This window comes from Mauremys reevesii, linkage group 11 (genome assembly GCF_016161935.1).
Source record: "Mauremys reevesii isolate NIE-2019 linkage group 11, ASM1616193v1, whole genome shotgun sequence".
Taxonomy (NCBI): Eukaryota; Metazoa; Chordata; order Testudines; family Geoemydidae; genus Mauremys; species Mauremys reevesii.
The window spans coordinates 56,210,163-56,226,819 of NC_052633.1; the positions used below are offsets into that span (position 1 = coordinate 56,210,163).

The 16,657-nt window shown below is 38.2% G+C and overlaps 1 protein-coding gene across 1 annotated transcript in view; it reads left to right on the plus strand.

Annotated features, from left to right (window-relative positions):
• LRP1B (LDL receptor related protein 1B) overlaps positions 1 to 16,657 on the plus strand; it is a 1,239,928-nt gene that overhangs the window by 240,863 nt on the left and 982,408 nt on the right. The window lies entirely within an intron of this gene.

The window sequence follows — 16,657 nt, forward strand, 5'->3', positions numbered from 1 at the left end:
TGTAAGAGAGGATACTGACAAAATGCAATGTTCTTTTTAGTGCAATATAAAAAAGCTAGAGATTTGCTTTACCTGCTAAAGGTACAGAAAGTACCATGTATCAAATCAAATTAGGGACTATAATCCTAGTTTTTAAAATCTTGGACAGGGAATCTACACATGTGGGTTTGCTATCTGGACAAGCTACTTAACATTCCTGTCCTACAGTTTACTCGTGTGTAAAATAGGTATAATAGTTAACTTCTGAGGTTGTTGTGAGGGTTCACTGAGTAATGGTTTGTAAAGCACTTTGAATTCTCAAGAGAAAAAAGCTGTGTATAAGTATGAAATATTTTTTCATAATTAGCTGTGACATGTTCCCTTCCCAAGGCATCTTTTTTCATTTAAAGCTATGGTTCTTTGGCTGTATTTTAAACATAATTTTGTACTGACAAGGGGATATCAGTTGTGAAAATGGGCTACAAAAATGACATGCACGAAATAATTCTTTAGAATTTTCCAGTAAAAAGACCTCATCGTTTGGCTGTAGGGGATCATTCTGGGTGACAGGCACCAAACATATTATGTTAGCAGTGTTGCCTCCTTCTCTCTATTTTATTCACCTGCTGAGGACATCTTCCCTATAGATTTGTTCCCAAATTGTGGTATTAGTATTGATGGGTCCTCATTTATCTGTTGAGCATAGTTTGGTATTTTGAAATGGAGTGCCTTGCTCCTTCACGCTGTCCATGCCAAATTCATTCTACTGCATACAAATGTGCATAAATCCCTACTTACTTCTGTTTCCTGACAGTAATTGGCATCAGGAGAAAATCACTCAACTGGTAATAATCGCACATCATTTCTTCTCTTGGGCCCAATCCTCAGCTTATATAAATCGTCATAGCTTTATTGAAGTCAATGGAACTACACCAATTTACACCGATTGAGGATTAAACCCTTTCTGTTTCATTAGCATCTTGAAGTGTGAAACAGAATTTTTCCTGTTCTTTGCCTGAACCTACTCTGTACTTGATCGTGATTTTCTGCATAGCTGATGCATATAAAGAGAAACATCTTTAAAAAGGCCGGGTGAGCCATCTCCAAATTCTCAGTGCAAATATCAGTGCTTAAAATGAAATATTTGGGTTGGTTAAGCTAGAGTACACACCAAGAGGTTTCCACAGAATCTAACCGTATCTATACATATAACATTATAGTTCACTTTTCTAAATAGAATTTATATTGTGGTGTTTGTTTAAGACATAATACATCTACATACCAAATATTTATGAAGCATATAAGGACTTGAGGGACGGGTGATAAGGATACAAAGCATTTCACTTTGAGTGCGCCAGATCACACATTCTTCTGTTTGGTTGTGGCTGAAAGTTGTTACCATTTGGTAGACTCAAACAGATACCACTAAAAATTGATACCGACTAGTCCTCTTTTTAGCAAATTCAATAAGGCATCTAGGATTAAATAGGAATGGAGAACCAACTATGTACTCTCTCATTTAATGTTAAACCAGCACCTGTTGAGTTCATTTGGTGTTGGTTGAGGACCAGTGTTTTCCCCAGAAATTGAAATTAGAAGGGATGTTCCAATTTAAAGGAGGGGTTGGAAAATGACTATATTGGCAACAGTGGGATGAAACTAGTTGACCACTGGGAGGTGAGGAGGAGAGAGTTCGGGAGGGGGGCCCTCCATAACAATAGCAAAGGAATGTGACAGAGCTGTCCTATTGCTACCTAAGCTGTTCCCAGTCTGTGGATATGGGGCTTTCATCACCAAGCTGTCAGTTTGGTACTTTTCACTAGTGCTAAATGTACTCACAAATAGTTTCAAAAAAGCAAAAGCAGATTCTTATAGCAAATTCACTTTTACCCTGTTGTGTTATTTTAGCAATGATTATTTCTGTTCCCAGAAGAGTTGTTGCTCTGTATCGTACCAAAACCAACAACAACAACGACAAAAACTGGTCCAGTAATTCATAATGAATAATTTATTGAACAAATTTTGCTTGTTATCTGTTAGTGAATTGTCCATGAGAGAATTGTATTTTTTCTAATATATTCTTTCTTTGAAATTATTAATCAAATAATTTCTGCAACTGTTTTTGGGCTGTTGAAGGCAATGGACTGATATCAATCTACCTCAGCTGGGGACCAGCCCATTGCATGTTTCTCTTTTACTGATAGATGGACTTAAGCCATTACATCAAGATTCTTGTGTGAATGCCCACAGAATTTTTGAAATATTTGCTTTAAATTCATTGTTTCCACAAACATTCTTGTCTATAACTTGTTTGCTGGACTATTTGTAGGAAGTAAATCTGGTTGAAGAAAATGAATTTTAAAAAATCAGGTAAATACACATTAAAGGTTTTCTGCCACATTTGTCCACCCTTACAAATGACCTTGAGTAATAATGTATAAATATGACAAAAGCTATGTTGTCACCTGTTTGCAGCATGTAGTAAGAATACAAAACCCCAGCAACACTGAGCACATGTGTCCAGTTTTAGTATATTTGTCACCTGATAACTGTATAATATCTGTATGTATTAGCCTCTGATAACTGTATATATTTGCCTCTCTGAGCAGTTGCTGCCTGATTTGAGATGGAAAATTCACTAATTATATCTTGAAATGCCAACTCCCTGTACAATGTTATCATTTCCAGCCACAGATTTATGTCCAGCTTGTCCTGTTCACTTGTTGGGTCTCTGCCCGAAATACTCCTCATGCATAGAAGATGTGCATCCACCAACAAGTGCCAATGGCTTTCCAGACCAAATCCAGAGACATAGATCATGCATCCTATTTTGGGATATTATTTTTTCTCAGTGATAGTGTCAAAGATACAAAACACTGACATCCAATTGACAAGTGTCTTTATTATTTAGACACTTTTTGTGTTAGCAACTTCAGGATTTATTTCTGGCTTGCTTGCACATCTCTCTCTCTCTCTTTCCTCATTCTCAGACTCCTCTCTGCCAAAGAGCACCATGCGGAGGAGGGGAAAAAAAGAAATGGAATAGAACCTGATGTCTCTGTAAAACTGCAGGCATCAGGTTAGAAAAGAAAACACACTTCTCCCTCACAAAATTGTTCAGGCAGCTCAATGGTAGTTCCAGCATAGGGCACTGTCATCCTCAGGACTCACAGCTGTCCTCTGGCCATGAGGTGGGGGCCTTCACTCCTAAAATGTGGTGTGCAAAGGGGGATTGACGTATGGTGCAAGATACACAGAACTCTCTCAGCATGTGCCTGCAGACTTTGTTACCTGTCAGAACTGGCCCTGACTCCAAGCATTGTTCTTCCTTCATGAATATCTTATAGAGCCAGATACACAGTACAGTATCTATACTTGTTTTTCTGACAATGTGCAATAACTCAGCCAATTTTCAATCCATTGTGTTAGCAGCATTTAGGAGAACAATTTCATTTATCCCAGCAGAACACAAAGCAGAATCATAGTAGGCCTGAGACAGACAGACTGTACAGACAGTCTTCCTACCTTTCACATTCTTTATGGTTTGTTATGCCTTCTCTTCTACCCTAGCATTGTAGATCTTCTTTAAATGACGTCGGAATCACTTTCACTAGAAAACAACCAGCTCCATCAACTTTATTTGGGGTGAACAGATCCTGGTGAGTTAGGATACTGTAAGGATCCAGACTATGGATAAGGTAAATGGCCTGTAGTTCTGGCCCAAAGTACCACTTGATCTTTTTAAGGTCCATTATCTCATAAAAAACAGAGGCAGAAATACATCAACATGCCATCACATATAAACCCAATTCAATATTTTCAATAATATGTAGCAATATTGGCTCTTGATATATATTTTAAAATAGCATCATTTGCCTTTTCTCCATGCTTCAGTTCTGATTTGATTTCGGTGGCCCCTATCACTAGAATTTGGAGTACTTGAACCTGTACTATGTATCTTCTGACAGTTGGTTAAAACAGTAATTTCTCTAAGATCTTCAGAGCATATTAGCGTCTAAAATCCATCCTGATATTGAAGTTTGTGAGGGGCACAAGAGTTAGCTAATTTTAAGATTGAATCTCACCTAATTTACTCAATTAGCCTTTTCAATACATTTGTTGTTATTGGAGGTTAAATAAGTGAGGCTTCTCAGTAGTGTCACAAAGCTTAAGGAAATATCAGTATTGTAGCTAAGTTGTGACTCTTTCTTCCAGCAAAAATTAAGAAGCTATTTGAGTTTTTGCTGCTGCTGAGTTCCTAAACTATAATGGTGAGAATTTCAAAAATCATCAAGTGGCTTAAGAGACAAAATTCCATTGAAAGTCCCATTGACCTCCTAAGTCACTTCATGGGCTTTTTGAAAATACTACCCTAAATAATAAAAAAAAAGGCTTCTGTTTCCAATTCACAATGAGCTACCATAAAACTGCCCAGTGAAGGTAAGAGGAGAAAATATTGGACATATCAGGTGATGAAAAGATAGCCTTATATTTTCTTCCTTTAACATCACTGTGTTGTATAGCTACTCTTGAATGAAGAAACTTATAACATTAAGGAACTATTTAGGGCTGTAGTTTAGCAACTTAAGCACATGCATAACTTTAAATATATAAGTAGTCCTTCATTTGACATTTGATGTCAGTTGTATTGCATTTAAACAGTCTCTCTGACATTGGTAGGAAAAGAACCACAATGGAGTGTCGAATATGGACATTTAGTTAAATTTTATGAAATTGCTGATAGTCTATGGAACATTCAATAACAAAAAAAATGAAAGGAATAATTTAGTATTAGTACCACACTATAATGTTTGCTTATTTGCCAGTGCAGGGAAAAGCTTTTGGCAGACTAGGACAAGTGCTTTGAGGAACAGTGAATTTTTCCAAGGCTTGGTCTGCGCTAGCAATTTATATCAGTATAACTATGTCGCTCAGGGATGCAGAAACACAGTTATACCGACCTAACTCCTAGAAAGAACTGTATTGATGGGAGGGCTTCTCCTTTGACATAGCTACTGCCTCTCGGGGAGGTGAAGTACTTATGCTGATGAAAGAAGCCATCCCGTTGGTATAGGTAGCATCTTCACTGAAGTGCTACAGTGGCACAGCTGCAGCATTTTAAGTATAGGCCAGCCCTAAGTACGGGTCCTGCTACACTATCAAAAAGACAATACGCTTCATTCCTGAGCACCAACAGCAGCAGAGGTAGAAGAGGACGTCTGATTGCTAATATTAGAGACAACTTAGTATTTCAATCTTTCCTAAAGATGTTAAACAGTTTTTTAGACAGAGGCATGTTCTTGCATTAGTGAAACAGCTCTCATTGGAAAACTTAAGTGGTGTTTTGGCTTCCTGTCTAAGTGGCACATCAGAAAAAGGTAGTTGATCTCTTTTTTTTCTAACTTGTCTAAAATTGTTACATCATCTGTAAAGGCTGGAGGAATCCAGACATTACTGCTGTCACCACTTGTTTTGCAGTGTGCTGCAATATACGTTGTGGAATTAAATATCTAAATTTTGAATAATATAATTTATATTTGAATAATATAATTTATAATATATTTAATATAATATATTTTATTTATAAAAGAAAATGACAAGTAAGTTGTGGTCAGTTAAGCAACATTAATTTTCTATGATAGGGAAATCACATGGGTTCCAACATAAAAATCCTATCTGAACAAACAAACAAACAAAAAAGTGCTGGAATCTGTCTTTACTTTTGCACAGTTTTATTTTTAAACTTCTTTGTTTCTAAAACCTACTTTATAATAGTTTTTTCTTATTTTATTGGGTACAACAAGAGCTATAAGAGATCACCCCTTCCACCACTTTGATCTAGCCACTCCGCTCTAACACAATACAGTCCAGGTTTATGCAGGTCTGGTTTTTGTAGTCCATCAGATACATGTATCCCCTACAACTTATCAGCAGGGCCGGCTCCAGGCACCAGCGCAGCAAGCAAGTGCCTGGGGCGGCCAATGGGAAGGGGTGGCACATTCGGCTCTTCGGCAGCAATTCGGTGACGGGTCCCTCAGTCCCACTTGCGGCTTATTTTTTTTTCCCTGCCGCTTGGGGTGCCAAAAACCCTGGATCCAACCCTGCTTATCAGTCATGAGAGTAAAAAATGAAGCAAAATATGGCCATGGGGAACATCAGCTTTTCTTCTTTTTTGGATGATTATCTTGTACATATGTTTTTTTAGAGCAGATTTTGAGCATGGGGGAGGGGGAGATGGTAATTTAAATGAATGCTTTTGACAGTGGTCCTCTTACTACAGTACCTAACTACAGTACAAGGGCAGAATGCGGCCCCTGGAGAATGGTGGCAAATACCAAAATTTCAGATTCAATTAAATAACTTTATAGATTAATTGCTTGCTAAATTGATTTCTCTCACACCAAAGTGGTTGTAAATTTAGACACTCAAAAAGCATTTTACCTGATATATACTTGTACATCTTTTTGTTTTTAAAAAATGAGCAAATCAATCTTTTGGAAAACTTATAAAAATAATTCATACCTAGACTGAGAGTTTGTCATATTTTTAGCCCAAAGCAATTTTATTTTCATGACTAAGCTATAAATCACCAAACAACAAGATTTGTGATGGAAATGCTGGCATAACCTGAACTCTAGCAATGCTGCTGTGCATTAGGACATGTTTCTTCCATTCTTGTCCACAATATGACTCCACCAAGATGCTAGTGAAAAGTTCATTTAGCTCAGTGGTCGGGTTCTCTTCCTATCTAAACTTTCTGCTCTATTTCCCTAACCTTTTATTTCCTTCACCTTTGTTTCATCGATGAACTGAAGGGGCTCATGCTAGCCCCTAATTATTAGACATTGGTAAGGGCAGAGCAGGATGAATACGGGTGGCAGCACAGCAAAAGGCATTCCCCTCTCTCACATTCTGGGGACCTCCTCCAATACATACAGGAGGAGTTAGTCTCTTGAAGAAATTAGGAGATGCACAGGAATAGAGCTGTTCCTGAAAAAAGTTCATGTCTTCCCTGGAGAGCCTTAGAAAACAAATTGAGAGACTCTTGGGACCCCGATGAGTTTTTGGAGGCTCATGATTTGCTCACCGATACCTACCTTTCAGGGAACCAACCAACCAATCTCTCCCCCGCCCACACACAGGCCTTAAAATATTCGTTTGTCACTGATAAGCTTTAATTGAACCATCAGCCATGCAATAAACCTATTTTATTTTAACTTTTTTTTCTAAATTAATTAGATTTCAAGTCCATTTAAATTTTAAGTTTATCCTAAAGGATCATCTTGATTAAATTCTCCATATAGAATCATAGACATGTAGGGCTGGGAGAGACCTCAAGAGGTCCTTGTGGAGAATTGGTCTGAACTCAACAAGATAATTTCCGTAAAGACATTTGCAAAGTACTACACTTTGAAAAACATCAAATGTCCAACCTGTTCTTGAATCCCCATCCATGGAGGTTTTTCACAACCTCCAGAGTCTAACTACCCTTATAGTTAGCATCTAACCTAACTCTCCTTGCTGCTGATTAGTACTTGTCCTTTCTGCAGTAGACATGGAGAATTATTGATCTCAGTCCTCTTTATAGAACCCCTTAACATATTTTAAAGCTGTTATCAGGTTCCCCCTCAGTCTTCTGTTCTCAAGACTAAACAGGTCCAGTTTTTTAACCTTTCCTCAGAGGGCAGGCTTTCTAAATCTTATATCATTTTTTCTCTCTCCTCTTGACTCTCTCTAATTTGTCCACGTCTTTCTTAAAATGTGGTGCCCAGAGCTGGACATATTACTCCAGCTGAGGCCTCACCAGTTCTGAGTAGAATTATCTGCCATGTTTTACATATGACATTCCTGTCAATGCATCACCAGAATATTAGCCTCTTTCACAACTGTGTCAAACTGTTGACTCATTCAATTTGTGATCTATTATAATATCCAGATCCTTTTGGAGCGGTACTTCCACCTAACCAGTTATTCCCCATTTTGTAGTTGTGCATTTGATTGTTTTCAAAGTGTAGTACTTTGCACTTGTCTTTATTGAAATTCACCTTCTTGAGTTCAGCCCATTTCTCCAATTTTTCATGGCCAGTTTGAATCATAGCCCTGTCCTCAAACGTGTGTGCAACCTCTACCATCTGAAAATTTTATAAACATGTCTCCATTCAGTTATTTAAGACATTTAAGGACAATATTGAATACTACTAAACCTAGAACTGACCCTTGTGTGACTCCATTGGATAAATCCTCCCAGTTTGACAACAAATCACTGATAACTATTATTTTTGAGTACAGTATCTCAACCAGTTGTGCACCCACCTCATTGTAATGTCATGTAGACCACAATTCTCTTAGGCTGATCTATGCACTGTGGTGCAATTATAATGGCTAGGATTGGGTTATGCTGTGGGAGAGAGTGGGCATGCCCACCCAAATAATGCATCTGCTTCCTCCAGTGTTCATCTCTCTCTGCAGCTAGGAATAAGCTTGCTGGTTGTCAAGCAGCTGTTGCTGTGTGCGGTTCTTGCCATCTGTGTGGCTGTAACATAAGGAATACTCGTGTGATTGCTAATAGTAGAGGTGATTGTCCTGTATAGCCTGAACGTCTCTGTCAGTGCCTGCCTGCCCAGCCCAATCCAAAGTTTGCAGTGCTGGTACTGGAAGGGAGCTTTTTCATGCTCATTCTTTTCTGATTCCTATGGCATGTTCATCTCCGTGGTATCTGAGCGTTGAACCTCATGTCTCTTCCAACCGACCACTACCACTCCACCACACAAGGGACATTTGCTCCTTCCATACACCCTGCCCCAGCCTGGGAATAACCAGTCCCTGACTTAATCACCTTCCCTCCCCACACACACATCAAGCTGGGGGAGACCCAAACCCTTCAGGAACCAAAGGGTTTCCCATCACCAAAAGGGACTGATTTCCTTCTTAAGCAACTAGTCCATATCCAGAGTCCACAGGCTGGATCTAACTGATACCATTGTTGCTGCTATAGGGAACAGTGCCTTAAGATGTACTGGGGAGGAGAATGCATGCTGAGTTGAAAGGGTGGGACTATAAGGATTGAGGGATTAGACAATTGATAGTGAGAGGAGTGTGGTACTGATGGATGCTTTTGTAGTTTGAAGAGTATTGGACTAGAATTTTTTTATGAGGCAGAGTATTTTGCACAGTGAATTTAACCTGTATGACTGACTGATGTGCAATATTTTTGTGAGAGCTCCTTATTATAAGTTTGGCAGCATCTCTCCTTCCCCATTTCTTCTCTTGCCTCCCTCTCCTTTCATTATTAACATGTCCAATGTAATCTGTCCCTGGTGTTTTTTTTTCTCTCCATTTCTATTCCTTCTGCTCTCACTCCCCACTTCTTTCTACCTCTTCCAGCCCTTCCAGTGCCTTCCTCCTACTCTGTCTGTCCCCTTTACTTTTTCTTTAAGCTCTAACCCTCACTTTTGCTTTCTGTCCTCCTTTTGTCACTACCTTTCCCCCTTCCATTTTAGCTTGTCATCTTCTCTCCCTTTTATTCCTTCTTCATAATCTACTCCTCTTCCTCCTAGGTTTTTTTCTCTCTCTGTCAGTGGTTCTCCTCTTAGCTTATTCCCTATTCCCCCCCACACATTTTATCCTTTCTTTCTGTACATGTCCCCATTCTTACTTCCTAATTTTATCACCTCTCCCTTAACAATCATTGGTCCCTTACTAGCCATCCCTTATTTGGGAGTGTTACAAATGCTTCTGCCCTACTGCTGGGTTTGAACAGTCTTCATCAAGAGAAGAGATTTGAGGAGACTGAGGGAGAAGATTTCAACCCAATCTAGAGGATAATTCATCCAGATTTCTCAGAATTGTGTGATAGTGGTGATTATTTGGGTGCACGCACATTTCCAAACAGGCACTGTTTTGGTAAAATTGCTCTGGGGGGCGGGGAGGAGAAATCTACTGTACAACATTGTCTATTATTTAGATATTAAAAATGTAAAACATTTTTTAAAAGTTACAATTAGGTAACACTGGCAAAGCCCTTTTGACTTTGCTGGTCCAAACAGATGATTATACTTTTTGCAAGACATGGATTTACAAAATTACAGTAATCCTATAGAATAAACTTCTTGTTGAAAGGCTCTTGCCTGAGATGATGCCACTTTACCTTTGACTCCAGTTGCACTGAAACCCATTGCAAATGTTCTTATTATAATAATGGCATGTTTGGCCTTTAGACACTGTGCTAAAAAGATGCAGTATATTTAAATATTATTTGGCACTTGAAAATATGTTGAAGTATAATAACTTGTTTTTCCTCTCAAAATTACTGATGAAAACCATTGTCATTCACAAGCAGGTCGCTTTCTGGAAGAAGTGTGAAATTGCTCTTTTTAAAAGCAGAGTTGTGATTTAAAATAAGGATTCAGATGTTTTATTAGCCATACAGCGCAAAGCAATTTTAGTCAGCAAAAGAGCACTTTACTATGGACTGAGAAATAATGCAAGACAAAAGCACTTATTCAATGTATAACATGTAACTATGAAAAAGTACTTAACTCACTATATTATGTCTGGATTCAACTGAAATACAGTTTAGTCTTTTTAGCAAGGCAGCTGAAGTGTATCAAAAGGAAATGTAAACAGAATTTCTTTCTAAATATATCCTGTTAGGATTTAGTTCTTAATTGTTAACTTGTAGATATATGGACCTGATCCTGAAAACCTTTACATACATTAGCACTAGTACTTAGCCATGTGTGAGTAGGTGAAATGTAGAGGTGAAATGTCACAAGGTCACAATGTTAAGGTCTACTCTTGCATCGGATGAAGTGGGCTGTAGCCCATGAAAGCTTATGCTCAAATAAATTTATTAGTCTGTAAGGTGCCACACATACTCCTGTTCTTTTTACAAGGTCTGCAGTCCACTTAAGACACTGTTCTATCAGTGTATGACATGAGGTTACAGCAGTCTGCCAGTGAATTGTACATTGCAGCACTGGGGCCAAAGACCCAGATCCTCAAAGGTAGTTAGGAACCTAGCTCTCATTAATCTCAATGGGAGTTGGGGAGCTGGGCCTAAATCCTCAAAATAGATCCTCAAAGCCTTGGGCTGACCTTCTGCCAAATCTGAATTAAATTTTATTTATGATGAGTAAAGTATACACATGCAAGTAAATGTGTACAGGCTTGGGCCAAAGATATGGTGTATAAATTGGCCTTACTGATTCTTTTGGCATCCTTGGCTTTCTGGATTCTTATAAGAGGTAAATCCACTTCAAATATGCTTCGCAATCCAAAGAAACAGGTAACATCAATTATAAAAAGCAGATTCCTATAGTACAATGGCATGGCTAGATATATTAGTAGTGAGAAGTAACATGATGATTGTTTTACTTATTTTGTATTATAATAAAATTGGAAAATAATCAGTCTGAAGGTCCTGATCCACAAAGCGCATTGAATTCAATGGGACTAGTCAGTGAAGGAGGCTAATAAGGACAGATTTGTAACTATTATGACATATTTAAATTAATAGTAGAATTTACTAGGAGGTTGGATTTAACAGACACTGAGGTTCAACAATATCTACTTCCTCCCTGAAAATAAGGTAATTTACTTTAACAAATTTATTTTCACATTTGAATCTTAATCCAATAACACAGAGCTTGGCCTCTGCATCAAAATCAGTTTCTCTAGATTGTGTGTGTGTGCGCGTGTGCGTGTTAGTTAGGTTCCTGTAGGGCCAAATCTCACTCCCCTTTCTCACGCTAGCAATCCCATGGATTTCAAGGGGTCTGCTGTGCCCAGTATAGGCAGTATAATTTGCCATATGTGTATTGACAAAATTTGATTAGTCTTACATTATTCATAAAACTTTTGTGGGGATAGAAAAATCCAACAAGCCCTCATCCCCAACACATTATTCTGGATATTGATGGAACTTATGTGACAATACGAGAAGATTCTTAAAGTGTGAAATTAAATTTGTAAAGAAAATGAAACTTCTAAAATAGCTAAAACATTACCCCAAAAACAAACAGTGCAATTGATCCTACTTAATTACATGCGTAATAAGTTTATACCATTGTAAAGCACTCTGACGATGTATTAATCCATTTCATATTTGCAGACTTCCTCCTTGTTATTTGCTTTGCATCTCATCATTACCATGAACATAAAATTAGTATTCTTAGAATTTTTATAGTATTATTTCCATATAAAATGAGGAAAGGACTAATATATGAATGCTAAGCAGCTCATTAATGTGGTTTGTAATACATCTATTCATGATAAAAGCAGCTGAGAAGTGCAGATATAAAATAGTACTTCAGTGCTAGAGTATATCTAAGATTAGAAGAATCATGCTTTGGATAATAAATACTTTGGGGAAAACAGTCTTAAATACAAATAAAATCAAAGTAAGTACTTTGTATGCTTAATTAAATACACTAACAGACAGCATTCATTTCATCTAAATAATTACTATATTATTGGCATTGACCACCTGTAATTTTTCATGATAAAAACTATTATGGAGATTAATGGGGTGGTTTCATTTTAAGAGACAAAAATTACATCTAAATGGTATTAAGGACCTGTTCTTTTTTTTCTGGCATTAGCATAAAAATTCAGTTAGTGACTGAATCCTGAGCATGGAATTTGATATGGAAGTACAAAGTCGTGTGTTGGGCCAAGATCCCCGATCCCTCAATGAACTCTGCACAGGCTGGCCACTTTGCCTGTACGGAACCCCAGTGAGGTCAGTGTGACTCGCTGTGGGTGCAAGAGTCTACCTACACAGAGAACATTGCAGGACTGCGGCCCATATTTGGGAAGATACATTGCTAACTGAAATTCAGTTCTTTGGGTTAAATTCATCCTAACTTTGATTTATATTTTGATATAGTTTTGGTTTGTTTTTTTTTTAACTAATCCATGGGTTTCTTTTTCTGTTATGACTGTACTAAAATAGAGTAGCTGGACTATAATTTAGTTGTAGTTAAACTATGTTTCCCATTAAATTATATGAGTTTCAGTTTCAATCTTATGAACCTATTCATCTAAAAAATATGAAGAGTCTCATTTCACTAGTTTTCTCTGATAGTTATATGAGGATCAGATCTGCCTCTTGTGCTTTCCTTAGTTACTACATTGAAGGGGAGACATATAGATAAAAAGACAGATCAGTTCTATAGGTAATTACACTTTGATGTCAATAAATGAAATTTTGATAATTTCAAATATTATATGAATCCATGTTTTGCATGCTCAATACTGATTCTGGATTTTAATGTTTTATTTAATATTTTCATACATAAAAAATACATGTTCCATTCACAGTGAAACACAGCCCCACACACAGTCTATAGGGCTTGGTACTACTGCCTTTCACTGATGAAAGAAGTGTAGATAGGCAAAATGCTGACCTGGAGCATGGGCTGAAACCCTGGTTCTGTTAATGTCATTGGCAGGATTGCACCCTCAGCTTTTGCAGGCAGGCTTGAGGAGAAATGTTCATAGTGTACAACAACATGAATAAACTTCTACATGCACAGGGAGAAATATACACCTATGCAGAGGATCAGTATAAGGCTTATGCACAATTTTTTTTGTCTTATGCCGATGCTCTAAGTGGGATCTAATTAGTGAATAGCCATTGCACTGGCCTGCTGCAGAGGGGTGAATTACATCCCTGGTGAAAGGGACACCAGTGAGTTGTTGTGTCTGGGGCTGAAGATACTATCCGGTCAGTAAAGAGTGGCCCTACATCATTTTCCATAGTAAAAATACAGATAAGCAAGAACATCAGGCAAAGGGATCTAAGTTCTTGATGTAAACTTTCTGAAAGAATTATATTTTTTAATCTGTCTCCATACCTAGGGGGGAAAGGATTACTAGTATAAAATTACTATAGAACTGGCAATATTTGCATAAAATACATCTTACATGGCCTGGAGTTAAACACATTTTAAAAAAATATTTCAGAGTCTCCCCTTTCCAATTTTGAACAGCAGAGAACATGGGAATGCAAAACTATAAACTTTTATGTCTCCAACCATAACAAGATTTATTTTGAATGAGTTCAGTTAAAAAAAATTCTGTGGGCAGATGATAGATTAAAATGATGCATGTAGTGTTCCTTGACCTTTGAGACGTGGCCTCTTTATTTGTGGGTTGATGCTGTCAGGCACAATACCCAGAAAGATGAGAGCACACTAGAGTTCAGACAGCTCATATTTGTATTGCAGACACAAGTTAGTAAAATCAGTAATACATATAATAATGCAGCAAACAATGGAGCAGTCTATTTAATAACTTAAATGAGGGTTCTGGAAGAAGAATAGCTAAGGAACATTTCCTGGTCTCAGGAAGGAAGCTGCAGAGGAAAGGGTGGCAGGATCTGATCTGATCCTGTGTCCAATAGCAGCACACAAGTTTGACACAAGCCACGTAACCTCTACACTTCAAGCTTTTCCCAAATCACCAAATTTCTGCCAGATATATACAACCCCTAGAGCTGTGATCTACCTACACATAACCAACCTACGAGATTTCTGCCTGGAGAGAGCTTACAAACTGTTCAGCTGCTGGAGTCGTGGCCATGTCATCACATACTTTGCTTGACAGTGAGGCTAGAATATAGGCACATGCTTTAGCTCCAGACCTCATCTCCAAAGTTCAGATCCACATCTCTCACATAAGCGGTCTTCGTACATCAAGTTATTTTGCTCTGGGCTCTGTAATGAACATAGGACCAAACTTGCAAAAGGCTGCGCACTTCCTGTGAGATAGAAGCATCCTAACCTCCCTCTGAATTCAGTGGGAGATGACAACGCCCAGTATGTGGCAGGAGAGGGTGTGTCAAAAAAGATGAGCCTCTAGTTAATGTGTGGCTTTTGTGACAGTATTTCAATTAGCTCAAAGCATGGCAAGTTGTTGGCTTTATATAATCTTTTCTGTGCCTTTTTCCTTGGTTGGAGACACTAGGTCTCACATTCACTTACAGTAGGGGCTTTTTACACTGTACTGGATTACATTTACACCCACTTTAAGGCCTCTTTCTGCTGGCAGAGGAATGTTAAAGGCCAGTGGTATAAATGAGATTCAGGCCTTTGTTTTATCCTGCTCTGCTTCCTAGATGCTCCTTTTAAATTTAATATTCTTTCTAAAGATGGAGATTATGGCACAAAAGCCTCATACTCTATTCTATAATAACCCTGCATTTGTAAACTGCATATAGTGCCCAATTTTCAAACATGAGCCCTTTTAAAGGGCAGCCATATGATAGATGTGGACATTCTAATAAGGATCTCCATGTTTGATGCCTGAGCCCTTATATGAAGGTGGAATTATATTTATCAGATCCTTACATGCCTACTGGAATAGGTCTATGATAAACTCTAATTAAGGGAGGAAAGTCTCCGCATGAAACAATGCTACAGATCATACCTAATTACCACTACCACATTACACATTCAGCAACTGTATTACAGTGCATCCATTTTACTGTCATTTGCTATAATGATAAATTCACTATAGCAGAATGTTTTCAGCTGGATGAAACTTACACTGGATAATCTGCAACCCACAACAATATTTAGACAGTGGCTCATGCCTGTCCCTAATAAACTGCAACCCGGCTGGTGTAAGTCTCTGTGCCTGCTGGTGTGTGCTTGGGTTGGACTCATTAAAATGTCTTGTCAGACTAGAAGACACCAACTATATTATGTACTGAGTGATGGAAGGAAAAACACAAATTCAGCATGTCAGGGAAATACCTTAACATCCATCTAATTCACTATAAGATCACCTGTGCAGTGAAAGAAAAAACAACAACAACAGTGGAAGTGTATTAAACTTTGAGTCAGCACCTGCCCAGCTAAAGACAATGGGAATCCTTCACTGGTTTCAGGTTCAGGTCCTGTAGCTGCGTTTGCCATCATTCTTTTGAAAGGAATAGAACTTTTATTATTGAAATGATAACTAAATGTAACAATAAACACAAAGTAGAAAACTAAGGTAACTAAGATTCTTTAGAGTGAAATTGTGTATTATTCATAGGTGTCTAGCACAACAGCAACCTTAAAACCAATGGAAGCGGCCATCAGGGCCTTCCGTTGGTAATATAAAGCAGGATGGCCTGCTTCATGCCACCCACTATACAAAGTATGTACAGGATGGAAGAGGGTGTAGCCAGCGTAACCTGTGTCCCAGCAAGCCCTAGCTCCTATAATAGCCCCTTTTCAGTCTGAGACAGCCTCCATAAGTGAGAGCAGCCCTGAGAATTCCCAGGGACTAGGGTAGCCCAAAGCTACCCTAACACCGCTTTTGTACTCCCTCTTTAAGAAGGTCTCTGGCCCCAGATTCTGTATTGTTATGTGACTATAGCATAATGCTCAACAATAGTGGGCTCTAGTTCTTCTCCTTTGCAGAATAATATACAACATCTGGAGTAATTATAATTGTTAGCAGATTACTATGTGAAGGATGTGAAGAATATAGAAGAAATTCAGAGAAAAGCTAAAAGGTTTGGAGGACATGGTGTGGGAGGACGGAGTAAGGAAGTAGGTAGGTGCAGTGAAGGCTTGGGTCCAGCATATAAAAAATTAGATATAAAGAAGAGGGACATAAAGAGATGTGGAGAAGGGATAGATTTTTTTTCAGTAGTTGGCAATGGTAAGAGTGGGAAGAATAG